The 8,512-nt window shown below is 41.6% G+C and overlaps 1 long non-coding RNA gene across 1 annotated transcript; it reads right to left on the bottom strand.

Moving 5' to 3' along the window:
- Positions 1-1,938: 1,938 nt before the first annotated feature.
- LOC132015417 (uncharacterized) lies at positions 1,939-5,471 on the bottom strand. The gene is made up of 3 exons (XR_009403669.1): positions 5,311-5,471; positions 2,794-2,989; positions 1,939-2,299 (listed from the first exon to the last, which is right to left on the bottom strand). It is a non-coding gene; the product is annotated as an uncharacterized LOC132015417 (long non-coding RNA).
- Positions 5,472-8,512: the final 3,041 nt, after the last annotated feature.

The following is an 8,512-nucleotide window of genomic DNA, read 5'->3' on the forward strand; positions in this document are numbered from 1 at the left end:
AAAGGCCAATGATCATGGAACATCTGTGAAACCCAAAGTGACTCAGAAACGTAAGCCTGCCCGAGTGTAGCCTTAAAGGGAAGCCTTCAGTCTGGCTCTAAAATCAATGTAAGTTTTCTAATTTGTCTCTTTTGCAACACAGCTTTTGGGTTTATATTATTATTATATATTCTATATATTATTTTACTTTAGCATATCTTGTTCCATTTTCATAAAAATTATATTATTTTTATAGGGGAAGGGAAGGAAAAATAAAATAAGACGAAAACAGAGAGGGAGGCAAACCATAGGACTCTTAAGTATAGGGAACAAACTGAGGGCTGCTGGAGGGGACCTGGGGGATGGGGTAACTGGGTAATGGGCATTAGGGAAGGCACGTGATCTAATGAGCACTGGGTATTGATTGCAAAGGATGAATCACTGAAGTTCGCTTCTGAAACTAATAATACAAGATATATTAATTGAATTGAACTGAAGTAAAACATTTTTAAAGTAAAGAAAGAAAAAATACAGAAAAAATATTGTTTTATGCAAATTTACAAATAGTGTCTAGCAGACTTTGTTGGATACGTTTGAGGGGAGGACAGGGTATGAAATGGGGAGCGAGGGGACATCAGGTAGAGCAGCTACAGTTGTCGGCAGAGAGCGAGAGCCGTCTCTTGGAACTGCTGTCAGATACCCCAAATCACACACTACACGGGCTCACAAAGATTCCGTACCCTGATGCGCCTAAACGCACCAAGTGTATTCATTTGTGCTTATGTTTTCATTGCTAATAAACTGTGAAGAGTTTTAAAAAGATAAACAAGTGACAACGTGTCACTGACTTGTTAGTTCATATACACACATACATGTATTTAAATTTAGAGAAGTACAATTTTTGGAACTCCTTAGTTAATTCCTATTTTTTTTACCATCTCACTAACTGCAAAAGTCACTTAACTCCAAAGGGCAGGGAAAGCAACTGAGTTAAGTGGTAAAGATTAAAGACATCAGAATGTATAGATAGATAGATATATGTATGTGTATGTGTGTATATATATATATATATACATATATGTATATATATATATCTGTGTATATATATATATATACATATATGTGTATATATATATATCCGGCACAGGCAAATGCTCCTTTGGAAGAGTTTGCCTTGTATATCTGTGGTGTTTCTATGATGACTGTCCCCAAATCCTGACAGCGAATCCATCCCTCCCTACGGGGCCAGGCTGACGGGAGGCTGGATCTCATCACAGTGAGGAGGGAGTCAGAGTCCACTGCGTTTTAATGAGGGGACTGCCAGATTTTCTGATGACCTCACTCCATAGCTCTACCATGGACAGGCTGTACTTTCTTCGACAAAAAAGTCCTCAGTTTCCCCATCTGGAAGCAGTCATGACAACACTTAACAGAAGGTCCCTGGAGTTTTCTACAGCCGCTGGAAATGATAAAACAATAATATTACCGCGACTTGGGGAAAAAAATGGAGTAAATAATCCCTTAAAGGTAGGGAAAACAAATATGAGGCTCTTTACAGGTTATAAGGTTATCCAGTAGTACCGCATAGATTTTCCTCCACTAAGGTTTAGCGTCAATTCTGGTTTCTCATTCAAAACATCTGCAAAGGGACAGAAGCAAACAAGTGTCTGTCTTGTCCCGGTAGAATATCGTCATGAGACCCAAACATTTATTAAAAACAAGCTTCATGTGACATCATGGAGGAAGCTAAAGGTATTTAAGCGACATATGGGAGGACTCAATATTGTTCAGAGCAGTGTATAAAAAGCCCAAGTAAATATTCCACGCGACTCATCAAGTTCAGAGTTGTTGTCATCACGTCTTTACTAACAGCCATGAAAGCATCTTCGTTAGCCAGAGGTAAACACCAGGCAGTGTTCAAAATCCAGCTCCCACACTTTGCGAATTGCCTGGGAGCAGAGCAGGTGCCGAAATTGCTTCGCAGTATTCTGGCCTGCGGTTGCAGCTTCCACAGCAGGAGGAGGGGAGAACTCTACCGGAGCAACGACCCCTGTGTGGGTGCCAGGGACCCACTGCCGCAAAGGACCTCGACAGGATGGCGTGTGCCCTTCGCCCCAGGACCAGGCGTTGGGGTTGTCTGATGATGCAGCGTGGTTGTCACCAGACTCGGAGATTCCGACAGCCCTGGGGGGATGCGTGTGGATGTGTCACTCTCCGCGCTGAGCTGGGTCCTGTTTGTATGAGCTTTCACAGATCGGCCATGGGTGAGTGTCAAGCAGGACCCAAGACCTTTGCCATATTATACATCGGAGTGTGTCTGCTGAATTAGAAAGTAAATCCTAGCAGTTTGCTGGTACAGGAGCCTTACTTGGTGGCAAGAGGGCAAACATGAACTTCATTTTTTTTTTTTTTTTTTTTTTGAGAATTGGGATAGGGAGACTTTAGGGATTTGCTATAAAAGGACTAATTTGGTATAAAAGCTAAATTGCTTCCCCCAGGTTAGTGGAGGAGTGGCCCTCTGCCTTTCACACTCCCTTCAAGTCCTGGGTTGGGCACCGGAGCAATTAGGACATTCCTTCTGTTAAAGGATATGATTGAACTCCGTCTTTTAATTTTGTGATTTTGATCTACTTGAATTACTGATTAATCAGCCTTCCAAATAGGCACTCTCCCACCTGCCTGGGGGCAAAGACTAAAGAACCCTGGTGTTTGCGGGCTGGATGCCACCATCCCTGTTCTTCCGGTCTGTACCGCGGGCTAGAAAGCAAGGTGCAACAACCCGGGCGCCTCCTTGCCAAACGAACTATTTCTTACCTTCTTTGTAGCCCTGTTGTTATTGAGGTCTGTTTCCTTCAAGTGACCTCAAACTTCACGGTCACGGCTGGACAACAGCCTTGTAAGGTGTATTGCAGGTGTCCATGCTCTCTCTAAGGGGCATCTTCATACTGTCGAACTTTCATGACCTCACAGAGATGAGTATTTAAAAGCCACCTATACTATGAACTTTTCCCTATTTTAAGGAAAAAAAAAAGATTCTCTTCAGCACAGGAATTTGTTTTTTTATTTATTTTAATTTTTTTTAATTTTAAATTTATTATTTATTTATTATTACTCTTACTAAGTATTACCTTGGGGGCGGGGGGCGGGGAAACGCCTCTCCCCATTCAACAAATCTTAACTACAATGTTGGATAGCCAAGTGTAATTTTGCTGTTGTTGCTTATTTTGGACACATGTTATATATAAGTGGAAATGGCAGAAACTGTGAGATTAAACAAAGGGAATTAAATATCATTGATTTCAGCTATTCTTTTAACATGAAACTCATGTTCCTAGTTTGTCTTCTTTCCTTTGGGTTGAATTCCTTTTAGTGTGGTTCTTATTGTGGATTTTTAATAGTCACAGATTCATATATGGCCTGGTGGCCCTTCTCCCTACCCCCAATATCTAAGAGATAATTGCCAGAAAAATGGATCATTAGAGCTGGGACCTCTGAAAAATAAATGAGAAGATTTTGACGCAAAGTATGATTCATTGGACGTTATCCCAAAATCTTGTTGATAAACTTTCACGTAGTATTCAAGAACCCAGTTTAGGAGTAAAGACTGGAGAGGCTAATCTAGTCACTGTCTCTTAACTAGTTCTGTGATCCTGGAAGAGACAGAACATTTTAAAAATGGGATCGGAGGGTTCCATGTGTTATGTTGCCGTTTGGACACAGCACTGGGGTTTTCTACTGGAATAGGGATATTCTACAATCCAGTATAACTCTTACATCCAGGGTATGTCCTTATTTCATCCATGTCCCTCCTCTCTCTCCCCCTCCGATCGTGTCCTGTATCGGTACTAATGGATGTTGTTCTGAGTTATGTTCATGATGAAGGAGCCAATGAAACAAAGCCCCATGGAACAAAAACTCTCTCGATGGAAGTTGGTTATGGTTCGTTAATAGCTTTGAAAAAGTGTGTTCAGAAACACATCATCTTGTCTTAGAGGAAGTAAAAATGAGAATGCTTCTTACCCTTCATTAACCAGTTTCTGGAACATTTCTATTTAGTCAGCAAGTTTTTAAAAGGGCGTTTTCAGAAAGGGGGAAATGCAAATTAGAGGCATTGGTCATTACCCAGAAAATAAAGGAACTGTCAACGAAAAATCTAATGAAATGCCAATGGCTCTGTGGACCAGACATTGATGGAGACTCACTGTAATGTCATCTGTGGAACTGGGTCAGGGGTCCATGTAATTGTTGAAACTTAGAAGAGAAAGTTCGAAACTGCCTTAAATGGAAACAAAGACAATTCTGCCTTATCTGAATTTCATCCTTTGGGTTGTGATACATGCAAAGTACCAGAGTGACTGTAGTTTAGAGAATGTGTGAAAGACTGGGTGACACCCGGCGGTGGGGACTAACTACACTTCTGCATAGACTACACTATTGTAGTCTCCCACACGGGCGCAAAAATTCAAAATTAGTTAAAGTTTCACCACCTTCCAGTCATGTAATGTCTCTTATTACAAAAATTCATCATTGACTTATAAGTAATTCAAAATTATCTTGATTATTTTTTTCCTTTTCCCCAGTTGTGATAAGAAGTCTCGGCCAGTGTATGTAACCTCTCACCTTATTTCAAATACTTTTGATCCTGAGGACATACTTGTGAAGTCACTGAATGAAGTTAAGGCTGTGACTTGTGGCTATCAAATGAAACAGGACTCATTTGGTGGCGATTTTTGTTTTTGTCTTGTTTTATAATTCAGCTTACAGTTATCACTGTCTTTGACTTTATCAGTACCATGTTCCTACCAGTTGACCCAGGACACCATAACCTCACCTAGAGACTTTTAGAGTTATCTCGAGACTTTGTGTTCCATGTTAAATTTGCTATGGCACAATGATCAGTAAAATCAATCCCAGAAGATCCAGGTTCTAGCAGAGGTTCTACGACTGTCCTACTCACACAGAGCAAACAATTCTCCATGCTACGGGTTCCTATTCGCAGAATAGAGATAATATTACCCAACACATCTACTTGACAGGTTTGTCATGATGAACTATCGTTGAGCTAATCGGCATGATTAACATAAATACAGTAGGAGATGGTATTTTTCAGATAATGAACAATGTAGACAACATAATGATAGTCTCAGGTCTCATTAGACATTTTACTTAACCAAGTCCTATGATATACTATTCTCCTTTTTATGTGATACTAATGCAAAGTCCCTAGTGTTCTTGCTTCCCCAAAGTCACATAAACTTAATCAATGGCCATCCATCCCCATTTTTTTTTCCTATATCAAAGCCCTATCAAATTTTAGCAATTGTCACATACCGACTGCTCTCGGGGTCTGTTGCCCCTGCACACGTAGCCCATCTCCAGCGCGAACACCACGCAGCAGTGGTGGTCTTTGTGCCTTTCTCATTGTTATTCTCGGGTGCCGTAGTCGCTTGAATACTCGAGCAGGGGAAGCAACGGTCCCAGCGTCAAGTCAGTTTCAGCTCTTGAGATCTGAAAGGCAGCCACTTGGAGTTCATTACACATTTCTACTCAACACTCCTGCCTTAACATTGGAGTGCACAAGAATCCCAAACTCATTTTGGCTGCGTGACAAGGCCTGTTTTCTGCCTGGATGCCCAGGTCTCTCTTTCTTTCTATTGTCTCGGGTTGGTGTCCAGGAATAAAGGATACTTAACATTTAAAAAGGCAGAATTATTTGCAATGAAAATACTTCCCGCTCACTGGCACTCCGAGAACTTTAAAGACTCAAATGAGGACAGTCACTTCCTCTGGAAGCATATTGATTTTTATGCATCTTTTCCGGAAAAAGAAAAAAAAAGTTATCTCTTTGTGTACCTTTGCTCATCATTATTTATGTTCCCAGAACATGAGAACTTGACAAAAAGAGAATTTCTTAATGTGAAAAACTCTTTATGGAGCTTTAGTGGGGTTTTAATGCTTATATACCTGGACGAATCTCTTTTCTGTATGAAGACAGAAACCTTTTTCTCAAGCTTCCTGTGATCTTCACACTGGAACAATGAGCAGAACCCTGTGAACACGTAAATGTCTTTAAATATGTCTTGGCATTTTTGTTGTTGATAAAGGTAATCGACTAGGAATTAATTCACTTCCATACTGTTTATTGGGCAGGGAAAGCAATAGTACTGTGAGCTTTAATAAAGCCCGAATGCCTTTGCTTTTCTGTTTTAAGTGCAGCGTATCTAGAAAGTATTCTTTGTAGTAGTGTGTGATTTAGAGACTGTATGTCTGTCAGCTTCAGAAAAAGGAAAGGCATTTAACTGCTTCTTTTGAAAGGCTGAACAGCAGTGGTGGGCTTAGGGAGGGGGGCGGGAACAAGGCCCGCCTGCATTTTTGAGCCTATGTGTGCGTGCGCGTGTGTGCGTGTGTGCGTGTGTGCATGTGTGTGCGTGGGCATGTGTTCCTGTGCATTGTTTTCCACAGGGAAAAACTAATCTCTTGGCTTAGATCCACCTTCGTATTAGCCTCAGTGCTTTCTCTCCCTCCTTTACTCTAAATCATTATTAAGTTTATTACTTCTTTTTTCTTTTGCTGGAGAAGATTAATGGCTTTCCCTGGGCAGAGGGAACTCGGCAGAGCCCAGTGGCTCTATAAATAGCACCTGCTGCTAATTCTCCAGTGCCTGGTATCTCCCCAACACATCTTGGTCTTTAAACAATTTGTTCAGAAGAAGAAAGCTAAGGGTCACTGTGCACTCTGGTGTTATTCAAAATGTGTTTTATGGATAGTGGGTTTTTCTCCAGGAAGTTTGGCCTGGCGGGTCCTTTAGAGAAACTGGGCGTCCTGGCACTTCCCCGGGGAGGCATGCCTCACTAACCAAGCTTGTAAGGATATCACAGAACCTGTTGGACCTGTGGGGGTGGCGCCTTGCTAATAGCTTTTGCCATTAACTTCCCCCTCTTTTTTCTAATTTCTTCTTTCTCAAGAGGTTTCAGGCTCAGCTGAACTGTTCCAATAGCCCGGGGGAGATGTGACTTCATGGAGTTATAAAATGAAAAGGGAAAATGCTGGGAAAATTGCAATGCTAAGGCTCAGTAACTTGTGGTTTCAGAAAATGGAATGCCTCTGGACAGCACAGATTGCAGGAAGGGCCACAGTCATTGTTTAAAAACCACCTTCTCCTGTAAGGGTGGTGATAGGAACAAGAGAGCACCTAACCTCTAGGGCACATAACAGGTGTCCAAGTCTTTGCTGAATGAATGGATGAAAGGAGGGATATTTCTTGTTACCAGAAATGTGCCCCTCTGATGAGCTGAAGTCAGGGCCGTTGCAAACAAAGTAGTGAGTTAAGGAGGCCATGTCACATGTTGACGTAAAAAAAGGGGGGTGGGGAAGAAGTTTTCCCTTCTCTGCTGTTCAGTTATGGCCCTCCCACAGCCTCTCCTGGATAGACCAGATCACCAGCAAGAAAGAGCCAGTCACGCTGAGTATTTTGCTACTTACCTTGATGAAACCACTAAGCTGTATATTTGGTATGTGAAATGCAGAGTTTTTTTTTTTTTATAAATATCTTCCATTGTGATTCAATATTGACATGTTACCTTGAGAGCAGTCAATTCTTTCTCCTTTACATGTTTAATGAGAGACCTATGAAAGATCCAAGGATGTTGCCCAGACCTTGAATTTGGAAAACTAGGAAGCTTCACTCTTTGTGTATCGGCTTACTACATGGATTCAGAGCTAGTGTTCTCTTAGAACATTCTCTTAGAGTTGGACTCCCAAGACAATCCCAACTAACCTTTAGGTTGAGGATTTTATTCACTCTTGTCATGGATGCAGTGCAAACAGTTTCTCACCCTCTATTTCATCAGTATTATCAGATAATTACACAATGTCCTCTTGGAGCGGAGAGCTAGCTCAGAGACAGTTTAAAATAATAACTACCTCGTGCAGATGAAGAAACTGAGGCCTGGGGAGATGAAGTGCCCTGCCCAAGGTCACTCGGCTTGTCAAGAGCAAAGCTGACCTGGAACGGGAGCTTCCTGTCTGCCTGAGTCACACACTCCCATTATAGCCTGTTGTCCTTCAAAGCTCACAGCAGGAGCTATGTCTTGGTTTCCACTATGGCAATGTCAATTCCTTAAACCAATAACTTTCACACCTTTAAAAAAGAGATCCTTTCACATACTCTATTATACATATGTAGGTAAGAAACGGAAATGCCTTGAAGTGACAGAGGTAGGCCTAGGAGAACCTGAAGCTCCTCCCACTAACGCTTCACCGTCTTCTGTCGCCACCCTGGGCAGTCTCTGAGACCAATCCAAGGAACCCAGGAGATCAAAAACTTAGTCTGAAATATCACTACTTGTGCACAAGGAAAACCACCTTCTATCTATCTGCACAGAAGAAGAGTTTTCAATCAAAGGAGCTTTCAAATGCTTGGCTCCATCACCTTGAAAACCACCAATCAAGGACTCACAGAACAATACAATCTCCAGAGAACACAAAGCTTGGCACATCTTGTCTGTTTAATAAATGTTGCTGAATGAATAAA

The sequence above is a fragment of the Mustela nigripes genome, chromosome 4 (genome assembly GCF_022355385.1).
Source record: "Mustela nigripes isolate SB6536 chromosome 4, MUSNIG.SB6536, whole genome shotgun sequence".
Lineage (NCBI taxonomy): Eukaryota > Metazoa > Chordata > Mammalia > Carnivora > Mustelidae > Mustela > Mustela nigripes.